Raw genomic sequence first — 12252 nt, forward strand, 5'->3', positions numbered from 1 at the left:
TAGGGACAAAATGTCTGATCAACATAGAAGTTCAAGGATGATGAAAGTTCCTTTTTAAACTAGATAATCTAGAGGGGAAGACAGCAAACTATAAAAACAAAATGCAGATCATTATTCTTCTTGAACCTGGTTTCAAGTCTGTTTTCCTAGTGATGCTAATGACATCTGAAATGCTGGGGGTGAGCTAGGACAGTGCCTCCAAACATTCCCTTTGAATGACATCATTGATTCTAGGCAAAGAATCAAGGGATCTTGGACAGCAGGACTTAGGAGATAAGGAAAAGGGAAACCCATTAACAGTTAGGTAATACACACATTGAACTTCTTGTTTTTTGCGTTTTTAAAATATTCTATTCTTAAACCTATGATGCTTCATTCTAAAAATATTTTATTTTCATTTTAAACTGTAAGGTCTCATTGAATTTGCTGCAGTGAGCTTCAAAGGCACACCTGTAATTATGAGGGAAAACCGAAGCGTAAAGTTCTGTAACAAATAGATCTAGTTGTCTGCTTTGCCACTGGGAAACTAAGCAGATTGCACATTTTGTTTCATAAGCAAAATCCCCCAGAGTCCTAATGCAAAACCTATGTCATATACATGACTCCACTTTGAAACAATGGAATCTCAGGGTGCAGCCAACCTTTGTAAAACAAGTCGAGGAATTTTCCATGATGCCAAGGACTCTAGTTGGAGTTTGTAGTATATCAGGCCCCATTTTCCCCTCTTACTCAGCTCAAAACGTAAACAAAAAAGAGGAGGTGGAGAGGAAGAGAGGAAGGAGGAAAAGAGGGAGGGAGAAAGAAAAACTTTACCCTAGAGGTCAAAGGTTAAAGCTTAGCTCTTCCCTGGAATTGTCTGATCTTGATTCAAGGGCATAGGAAGTATATGGCTGCTCTCATTTTATACCAGAAAATAGCAGAGTCCCTGATTCTTTGCTCTAAAACCACTATAACAGGAAACTGGATCTAAAATCCTGTTTCACCCTGAATTGAGAATCCATCTGTGCACTCTGAGTGCTCTTCCTCACCCCTTCCTTCACCGTACAGACAAAGGAGGCGGACAGCCCAGTGCCTTGCACATCTCCACCACAGGGCCACTACTGCTAAGGTGTTTAAACCAGGATCATTTTTGCTCACTCTCAAATGGCTGCTTCTTTGGACACTACCTAGCCCACTGCATCCAAAATATTACTGAGTTTTATCAGATCCACTCTGAGGTCTGCCCGCTTTTCCCTACTCTCCTCTCCAATCATTATACTCACTCCACCTAGCACTGTCTCACCAAAGAGCTCTTTCTTGCCTCTGTGCCTTTGCACACACACCTCCCTCTCTCTGATCACACTTATTTGTTTCACCATGTCTGTGTTCCCCACTTACATGTTTCACAATCATACCGCAGCCAGTCTAGCATCACACCATGAGAAAGAATCACAAGTAGAATATTTTTTAAATTTTCGGCTGGGCAAGGTGGCTAACATCTGTAATCCTAGCACTGTGGGAGGTTGAGGTGGGAGGATCACTGGAGCCCAGGAATTTGAGATCAGCCTGGGCAAACAGTGAGACCCCCAACTCTACAAAACACTTAAAAACTGAGCTGGTGTGGTAGCACATACCTGTAGTCCCAGCTACTGAGGAGGGTGAGGCAGGAGGATCACTTGAGTGCTGAATTTTGAGGCTGCAGTGAGCTAATATGGTGCTGCTACACTCCTGTCCAAGTGACAGAGTAAAGACCTTATCTCTAAGAAAACAAAAAGTAAAATATAAAATAACTGGCTGGGTGTGGTGGCTCATGCTGATAATCCCAGCACTTTGGGAGGCTGAAGCAGGAGGATCACTTGAACCTGGGAGGTTGAGGCTGCAGTGAGTCATGTTCATACCACTGCACTCCATCCTGGGTGACAGAGTAAAACCCTATCTCAAACAAACAAACAAACAAAAATTATCCCCAATTTAGGTCGTTTGGTGGGTTGAGTGTCTTAATGGCTCCAGAACATCCATCACTTTTGCCATGTACCTTGGCAGTGCCCTCTCACTCTGGGAGGGGCATTCTGCCCCAAATCACCCAACTGTGACTTTAGTCTGGTGACCGATTTTGTCTCGTGGGATGTTGGCAAACATAATTCAGGCAATTCTGAAAGTGCTTGCACATTTCCACTTAGACTCACGTGTCTCCACCACTAAGAGAGCATCCTCAAGCTGACCTGCTGGCTACTCACACGGCAGAGCCGACGTGCCACAGCCATCCCAGCCAAGGCTACTGTGGATCAGCCAATGGCAAACAATCTCCATACATGTGAATGAGCCCTGGCACCACCAGCAGAGCTGCCTAGCCAACTCACAGCTGACTGCAGATGAGTGCAGCGCAGAGCAGCCGAGCCCAACCCAGAACAGATTCATGAGCTAAATCAAGGTTCAGCCAACTATGACCATGGGCCAAGTCTGGCCCACCATCTGTTTTTGTATGACTTGTGAAAAAACACTCACAGACCATTCAACTTCGTGGTTGAAAAAAATCAAAGAGTAATATTTCTTAACATATAAAAATTCCATGAAATTCCAATTTTAGTGTCCATAAATAAAGTTTTATTGGAACACAGTCATGCTCCTCCATTTGCATAGCATCTAAGGCTACTATTGTGCTACAAGGCCAGAGTTCAGAGACTGTATGGCCTGAAACATCTAAAATATTCACTATTTGGCCCTTTTCAAAAAAAAAGATTGTCAATCACTGAGCTAAATAAATGTTTATTGCTATGTGCCACTGAAAGTCACTGATGGTTTGTTTTGCAGCATCACTGTAGCAAAAGTTTACTGATACATCTTCTCCTCTGAACAGCCATTTCCTTACCTATTTCCCCCACAGAAAGTACTGGTGGAGCAGCAGAAGCCCAAGGTCAGAACAAAGCCAGCTTCCTCCTCCTCCTTCCCACCATGGACATGGACCCCATGGCCTGGATTGATGGCTGGGATGGTGACGGGTTGTAACAATGAATGCCAGCATATCAAAAAATGTCAGATTCTTCAGTGGGTTCCTGTCTACGGAGCAGACAACACCAGCCACTCTGCCACAGTGACCAGTGAGGATCCAGAAGTCCCCTCATTCCTGCCAACAGTGCCACAAAGTTTATGAACAAGGGTTTCCATCTATCACCAGCTGCATACTCAGAGGTCAAATTGCATAGGAGTAGAGGCATGGAGAGGAAACCTGAAAGATGAAAAGAAACTTTTAGCTCAACCTGAATAATTACATTGGAACTAAGTTTACGAGATTGGGCTAAAATTTAATTCCCACTCTGGGGTCCAGTGGTGGAAATTTGAGAGAAATATTCCACCAGTTAATAAAAAGAATTAAGTTACATTTTTTATCATCTCTGAGTGTATTGTGAGTGAATTTTGCAAATCTGATATGAATTTTTATAAAATGAATACACAGATGAATAAATGAATGACTTAATGTGAAACTCCTTATCATCCTGCCATGTACTCTTTCCACCACCCACTGGCATTTCTAGCCAGTGAAGGCATCAATCCAGAAACAACTCATTCCTTATCTTGAAATGCCTTCCAACTTCTAGGAGCAAGCAGCAACTTCTAGGTCTAGCTCCCTGCTTCAGAAATGCCTAAACATTCACCTACATCCTCTGGTCCCTTGGCTCAGGAATTTTGTAGGTGGTCTCAAAGTCTTGGATAAATTTACATGAAACAGGCTGGCATCCTCTATGTTAGAGGAGTTTGGATCTTTCAGTAGACTCTAGCCTTAAACCTGTACAAAAATCTTTTGAGATTATAATGAGGCAATGTTTTCCCCAAGAGGAGGAAAGGTCAGATTCCCACATCTGGAGTTTGACCTTTGTGCATGTTGTCATTTCACCCACCACAGGAAACCTTTCTAGGCTGGGCTAAAATGTGTAACTTCTCAACAGTGTGGCTGGTAGCAATCCCACCCAGCTGTGTGGAACGGGAAGTGAAAAGGCAATTAATATTCTGTTAAAACTTCAGGGGGTTGCACTGAAGCTGGCCAGATAGCAAGGCTGACTCATCATGTTAAAACTCAATGCAGTATTGTCTGCTCACTTCTGCTGACTCACTTGTCAGCCCTAAGCTATATGTACACAGGCAGAGCTGCCAGGTCTCACATCCGCCTTTGCAGAGTGTTACCCTTCCGCACCAGCCATGACCGTTCACTCTCTGGAGAAGCATTTATGATCAGCCATGGATGATTTTAAATGTGTGAAGAACTGTTTCATGGAGGGAGATTATCAGCCTCTTTCTTACGTTGTTTTACATGAAAACAGCATGAACAGCAACACAACTGACATTGCAGAAGAACCATAGTTCTTCCAAGCTGGAATGGAGACTTAGAGATCAAGCTAGATCTCATAAGAAACATATAGATTTTTCCTATGAGAGAGTGAGAAGGAGGCTACCATGTTGACTAAGAGCTTTGAGTCGGGCGACCTGAATTTATGTAGCCTTGGACACAGGTAGTCGAATTATAAGTAGTAGGCTAATATAGCTGTTAAGTAACTTTAAGCAAATTGCTCAGACTTTCTGAGCTTTGGTTTCCTTATCTGTAAAATGAGAAATAATTATAGCACCCACCTCATGGGGCTATTGTGAAGAAAGGATGAAAAGACATCAAGTATAAAAGGAATCGAGTGCTGGGCACAAAGTCCTCCATATACTGTAGCTATTAGTAAGGCTGATGAGGCAATTCATGGAAACCTCTTTCCTGGAAACAGGATAGAACCTACATGTGTTTGGCATTAGATTAGTAAAGGGTAAAAGAATATCACTGCAAGCTGGGCATTGACGGCGGGGGGGAGGACAGAGATGGAGGAAGAATTGCCCGGGGAATGCTGGACCTTCAGTATTTTGAAGGGCCCTGCTTTGGGGCCCAGGTGAGGAAGTACCCACCTTTCCATCCTGATTTTAGGTCTGCTGAAGATAGTTATTCATTTAAAAAAAAAAAAAAAGACCCCTCTGATTATAAGTCTTTGTTTGAAGACATTGCTCAGATTTCCCTTTAAGGGCCTCATTTAAATGTACACACAAGGCAGCACAGTCCAGTTTTTAAAAAAAAACCCTGGCTAGTAATGACATACAGAATCTGATACTTACATGATACTGTTAAGTACACTCTTTTTAAACCACTAATTCTTATTTCACAGAAAGTGGTCCTTATGTCAAAGTCCTTAAGAGGTCCAACAGCTTGTATAACCAGCGGACCTCATGGTTAGTTAGCAGCTTTCAGGACTTGAATTCCCAGTGATAAACAAAAGAATTCCAAAGGCCACAATCCATAAACTCTCCATAAAAGCATATGGAACTACTTAAGAAGGTTGGCTCAGGGCTGTTGTTTTGAAAACAAGTATCCTCAGCCAGAATTTCTACTGAGTGCTATTTACTGAATGGTTGAAGAAGGGCAAGACCCCATGGATGCTGTAGGGCTGCATTTCAGCAATTGCCAACATTTTGCAGATATTGCTCTAAGCCTCCTGATATCCTGTGAAGGATGCAAAAAGTCCGTACCTTTGTATCCATTCTACCCAAGGCATTGGGGCTACTCATGGAGGAGCCTGCACACCTTAAATATCCTTCTACAAATCTGATGGCAAGATCTTAGGCCTCCAGAATTCTCATTTACTACTCTTGGAACTTTCTGATTATAGTACCCCCTGCAAGATTCAACTGACCGCTCCATCCTTTGCACCTCAACAAAAATCCATCAAAATTTCACTTGTAGGATAGATGATTCCAAGCCAGTCTCCTATTACTGAACTGTGTTCTTTGAGAGCAGCAACTTTTATCTGCTTCTCCATATCACTAGGATTTGGCTTAGTAGGTGCTGAACAATTCTTTTATTCTCATATTAATAAAATCTAATTAATTATGATTATAAGTTAACGAGTAAATTGATTAGGCCCTGACCTTTTGAATCAGTCTAGAGCCACGACTAGAACTCAAAGTTCTGACACTCACTCTGACTTCACAAGGACTTCACTTGTACTTCACAAAGATTTCCAGTGAACCCAATCATTACTCTTGCTGTCAGATGTCAGATTAATGTGGCTACCAAGATGTAGATATAGGGTAGGTTTTGGATCCATTGGCCATCATACGCCTAAACATGAACATAGTCAACTTACCTGGTTTTTCTATGCTGTTTAAGGATCAAGAGAGAATCTTCTGGAACTTTGTCTTGGTGCCAGAACAACACAGATTGTCTCGCTTTTTCTAAAACTAATAATGAGACTTTTTTTCTCAGTTTTAAAATGTTACTCAAGACTTTCTGTTTTAATAAAATGAGAGAGTAAGATAAATCTCACTATTAAAAAACTAGAAATACTGGATAAAATATAAAATTTGAAATGTTTTATATTCATGCTTAAGCTCTCAAGAAAGAAAAAGAAATGCCCAGGCATCAGAAACCAAGAGATAATTGAAAACAGAACAAAGTTTCAAGGTGTCAGTTCATGACGTAGCTGTGCTGTGGAGGTGGAGGGGTAATTATTATTATTTATTGTTATTTTTTTGAGATGGAGTCTCGCTTTGTCACCCAGGTTGGAGTGCAGTGGGGCGATCTCAGCTCACTGCAACCTCCACCTGCTGGGTTCAAGCGATTCTCTTGCCTCAGCCTCGCAAGTAGTTGGGATTACAGGCGCATGCCACCACTCTGGGCTAATTTTATTTATTTACTTTTTATTTTTTTTGGATTTTTAGTAGAGACAAGATTTCACCATGTTGGCCAGGCTGGTCTCAGCCTCCCAAAGTGCTGAGATTACAGGCGTGAGTCACCGTGCCGGACCGGTGATTATTGATTCTGTTCACCCAAGGGCTTGGGATTTCATGCTCATGTAGAAACATAAAGTAAGCATTTGGCCCAAGTGGGCAGGAAATTGGAATTGAGAACCTTGCATAGAAGCTATGTTCTACATGAAAAGGTAGTCAACATATTCTACATGAAAAGGTAGTCTAAGTAAAAACCCACCCATTCACATAGGTATATGTCAAGGAAATTAAAAACTTAAATGAGTAGATACAGCAAGAGAATTTATAAACTGGAAAACAGATTTTAGGACATTACTCAATAGGCACAGAGATATAAAGATCTGGAAAATATGGAAGCTTAAGGGACATGGAAGACGCAATGAGGAGGACCAACAGATTTAATTCCAAGAATGCGAAATAGAGGAAAATAAGACGGGGGCAATACTTGAAGAGATAATGGTTGAAATGTTTTCATCCATGATTAAAACACTTGAATCGTGAAGTTCAAAAATTGTAATGAATTCCAGGAAGGATAAATAAAGCTTAAACGAAACAAATCCAAAGCAAGCCACAATATAATGCAACTGCAGAACTTCGAAGACACACATCTCAAAATACTATGAAAATACTATAAAAGGAAAATCATCAACCTAGAATTCTATACCCAGCTGTATTTAGTTTTCTAGGGCTGCCATAACAAAATACCTCAAACTAGGTGGCTTAAACAACAGAAGCTTATTTTTCACAGTTATGGAGCCCAGAAGTCAAAGATCAAAGTGTTAGGTTTGGTTTCTCCTTGACTTGCAGAGCACCCTCTTCTTGCAGTATCTTCCTGTGGCCTTTTCTCTGTGCAAACGCATCCCGGGGTTCTCTTTTTTTTTTTTTTAAGACGGAGTCTCTCTCTGTCGCCCAGACTGGAGTGCAGTGGAGCGATCTTGGCTCACTGCAAGCTCCGCCTCCCGTGCCCACGCCATTCTCCCGCCTCAGCCTCCCCAGCAGCTGGGACTACAGGTGCCCACCAGCACGCCCGTCCAATTTTTTGTATTTTTAGTAGAGACGGGGTTTCACTGTGCTAGCCAGTACGTTCTCGATCTCCTGACCTCGTGATCCGCCCGCCTCGGCCTCCCAAAGCGCTGGGATTACAGACGTGAGCCACGGTGCCAGCCAGGTTTCTCTTCTTATAAGGACAGTGACATTGGGTTAGTCTCTATCCTTATGACCTTAGTTAACCTTAATTACCTCTTTAAAGGCCCTGTCTCCAAATACTGTAACATTTGCCATTAGAGCTTCAACATACAAATTCTGGAGGAACACAATTCAGTCCATTGCATCAGCTAAATCTCATTCAAAAGTGAAAGTAAAATAAATACACTTCCCAAATAAAAAACCAAGGAAGCTTACTGCTCATTGACAATGACGAAATCTGCCCCTCCATAATTGGCCAAACTCTATGCTATCATTTTTAAAAATTAAGATTGAACAGACAAAAATGTTTTAATGTTCTACTCCCTTAAACTACTATCATAACCTCTTCAGAGACTTTCAACGTCACATTCCCCTGCTTCTTCAAAGTATCTCCTCTTCCTTTTAAGATGTACATTTGAATCTCTTTTTGTGTGTTTATTTCAACTCTTCAATACTCTTGTTTTGAAAATGGACATTTGACTCTCCTTTGAAGTTTGTTGGCTTATGAGTACTGGACCACTTCAACTTCTTTGTGGATACCAAGGCAACTTCTAGAAGAGGTAGATGTGTGAGTACACGGAGGGAGGAACCTTGTATTCATATAGAAAAGAGAATTTATGGAATTAATTAAATCATAAAATTAATATCGACCTGAGTTGTGGTAGGTAGTCCTTGCCTCTACCTGTTCATCTTTTTCATTCCTTCTTGCATACAGATCTTAAGTAAATGACAAAAACTCATATTTTAAAATTTTGAATCTGTAAGTTATCTAAAACACACACCCTTACAGAAATAAATACTAAGGATATGTTGCAAAAAGAAGAAAACTTTAACCAAAAGCAAAGAAGTGGAATGCAAAATGCAAGGTGATCAAAGTAATTTGAAAACACATGGGTAAATTTAAACAGACATTGACAGTATAAAATAATAGAAACAATAACAACGATAATAGTTACAATAATAATAACATTATCAGTCAGCATCCAGTCATGAAACAGGAACCTAAGTCTTTCTGACAGAGGGAATTTAATGACTTACATGGGTCATGGAAGCACAGATAAGTCAAACAGGAATAGAGTGACAACCCAGACACTGAAACAGCAGGCTGCTGCTACTCTCCCTGGGCTGCAGAAGCAGGGCTCAGAAGCCAGGCCATTGGGCAAGCACTAAAACCACGAAGTGAGTGACACCCAGTGGGAGCTGAAATCATGGAGGAGACACAGACACCACCAGAGATGCTAGAAGAAGCATCCAACCTTCCACCAATGTCTTCCACTGACAAAACTCACCTAGATAGCAGAGGACAAGGGAGCCTGGAAATGTGGTTGGCTGTAATACAGAGTAGAGTAAGACAAGGGCAGGAAATGGATCTGAAAGCAAAGGCAGCTGATTAGCACAACAATAATGACTAAGTTAGGATTTCAAAAAAAGGATAGGATTAAATAGATAATAAAAGACAAGACAGAAAGGGGGTGATCTAGCAAATAAAAAATTAGTAAGAATTTTAAAAATTTGAGCTGGCTGGGCGCAGTGGCTCATGCCTGTAATCCCAGCACTTTGGGAGGCCGAGACAGGCGGATCACGAGGTCAGGCAATTGAGACCACAGTGAAACCCCATCTCTACTAAAAATACAAAAAATGAGCCAGGCGTGGTGGCGGGCGCCTGTAGTTCCAGCTACTCGGGAGACTGAGGCAGGAGAATGGGGTGAACCCAGGAGGCGGAGCTTGCAGTGAGCCAAGATCATGCCACTGCCCTCCAGCCTGGGCACCGAGACTCCGTCTCAAAAATACAAAAAAAAAAAAAAAAAAAAAAATGAGCTGCACAAATTAAGAAGCTTGATTTAATTCAGAGCTGCTCACAGTTGTGCCAGACTCCCTGGAATGCCAAGAATCACTTACAGATGTGCTGTGAGATATTAATCCCTTTGGCCCTCAGGGCAGTCTGGCAGGGCCTGGCTGCCTGGAGCCTCCAGGATGTTAGAAGCCTTATCCAAGGCTCCTTGTAGAGAGGATGGAGCAGAGCAAGGTCTGATAGGGGACCCCACAGTCCCTGGAGATCTTGAGTGCAATGAGCAAAATGGAGAACTCACTGCTCTGCCAGATGCACTGTGCATGGCCAAGGTGCTCTACTTCCTGGACATGTACTTCAGCAGGGACTGCAGGGCAAATCCCTGCTCTCTGAGTCCAAAGGGTTCGTGGAGCTCCAGGGGAATGGATGCTCCAGGTGACTGAGCAAGGAATACAACCCAAACTGCAGCATGGGGTGGAGAGATGCGGAAAGGGGACTCCTGGTAAGTGCTAATCCAGGCATTGGTCCCAAATACCTGTCTTTACGTATGTATATATTAAATAATGTTCTGTTATCCATTGCTGTGTAATAAACTACCTCAAAACACAGTGGCTTAAAACAACAATGATTTCATTATCTCTCATTATCTTCTGAGTCAGGACATTGGGCAGGACTTAGCTGAGCAGTTCTTTTGCTCCATTTGAGGTACATATACTTGGTATTATTCAGTTGGTGGCTGGGCTGGGCTGGAGGAATCAAGACAGCTGTTCTCACATACCTGCTATTTTGACAGCATGGCTAGATGGCTGGACTAACCAGGGCTCCTCTACCTCTGCATATAAGGTCAAGTCTTCTCCACAAGGTCTCTCCAGCAAGGTAGTCAGATTCTTTTTTTTTTTTTTTTTTTTTTGAGACGGAGTCTCGCTCTGCCGCCCAGGCTGGAGTGCAGTGGCTGGCTCTCGGCTCACTGCAAGCTCCGCCTCCCGGGTTTGCGCCATTCTCCTGCCTCAGCCTGCCGAGTAGCTGGGACTACAGGCGCCCGCCACCTCGCCCGACTAGTTTTTTTGTATTTTTTAGTAGAGACGGGGTTTCACCGAGTTAGCCAGGATGGTCTCGATCTCCTGACCTCGTGATCCGCCCGTCTCGGCCTCCCAAAGTGCTGGGATTACAGGCTTGAGCCACCGCGCCCGGCGGTAGTCAGATTCTTATACAGCAACTCAGGTACCAAGAGGCCAAGGCAGAAGCTTCCAAGTCCTTTTAAAGAACAGGCCTGGAAACAGCACAGCATCACTCTTCCCTATTCAATTGGCCAAAGCAGTCACAGGCCAGCCTAGATTCAAGAAAAGGGAAAGTAGATCCCACCTCTAAATGGGAGAAATATCAAAGAATTTGCAGTTGTCTTTAATCCACCATTGATGCTTTTGTCTGTTTGTGACTAATATGCACTTGAATGGCCTGCAAGCTAGAGGTAACTGTTCTAATAGTAGAATTTCAGTAGAATTTTAAAATACCTGGTATGTGAAATTTTATTTGGATTTGAAATTTATTTGTCCTACGTATAAGTCAGGGTTCAGACAGAGAAGAAGAACTTTTTGGGGATAAAATGGCCAGACATCCAAATAGACAGCTAGATAGAGAAAAAGATAGATGATTAATAGATGATAGATAGATAGATAGATAGATAGATAGATAGATAGATAGATAGACAGACAAGGATTTTACCTTATGCAACTATGGAAGCTGATTAAATAGTCTCTCTCTTTTTTTTTTTTCTTTTTTTTTTTTTTGAGACGGAGTTTTGCCCTTGTTCCCCAGGCTAAATAGAGTGCAATGGTGCAATCTCTGATCACTGCAACCTCTGCCTCCGAGGTTTAAGCGATTATCTTGCCTCAGCCTCCTGAGTAGCTGGGACTATAGGCGCCCACCACCAGGCCCAGCTAATTTTTTGTATTTTTAGTAAAGAGACAGGGTTTCGCCATGTTAGCCAGGCTGGTCTCGAACTCTTGACCACCTCAGTCAATATCCACCTACCTCGGCCTTCAAAAGCGCTGAGATTACAGGTGTGAGCCACCGCACTTTGCCGTGGTTGAACAGTTTCTATTAAGCTATTATTATTATTTTTTTTTTTTGTAGGAAAAATGGTTTTGTACATGGGATGAAACAATATAAATTCAAAACTTACAGATAAGGGTTAGCTCTATCACTCAACTCTTTAAAAAGTTTATATGAATATCCAGTCAAAACCAACAAGGTATTGCCCTTGAAATGTTAACTAGACGGATTCCCACGGAGACCACAGGACTGTACACTGTCTTGGAATGTCCTCAGAAGGCTCTGTCATTGATCAGGTAACAGTAAAAACCCCAGAGTCCTTTCTTTCAAATGGAAAAGGGAAAGCAGAGGGACAGAAGCTATTCAAACTTCGTCTTCTTTCCTTGTGGCTTGTGGTCACCTCCTCCTCCTCTGCCTCCTCGGAAGCCGCCTCGCCCTCCAAAGCCTCCCCGGCC

The 12252-nt window shown here is 42.4% G+C and overlaps 1 long non-coding RNA gene across 1 annotated transcript in view; it reads right to left on the bottom strand.

Annotated features, from left to right (window-relative positions):
• Window positions 1-2496: 2496 nt before the first annotated feature.
• LOC103884628 overlaps window positions 2497-12252 on the bottom strand; it is a 228334-nt gene continuing 218578 nt past the window's right edge. Inside the window, exon 8 of the long non-coding RNA XR_002522210.2 lies at window positions 2497-3205. This is a non-coding gene — a long non-coding RNA (uncharacterized LOC103884628). The remainder of the gene's footprint in view (window positions 3206-12252) is intronic.

Source organism: Papio anubis, chromosome 3 (genome assembly GCF_008728515.1).
Source record: "Papio anubis isolate 15944 chromosome 3, Panubis1.0, whole genome shotgun sequence".
Taxonomy (NCBI): Eukaryota; Metazoa; Chordata; class Mammalia; order Primates; family Cercopithecidae; genus Papio; species Papio anubis.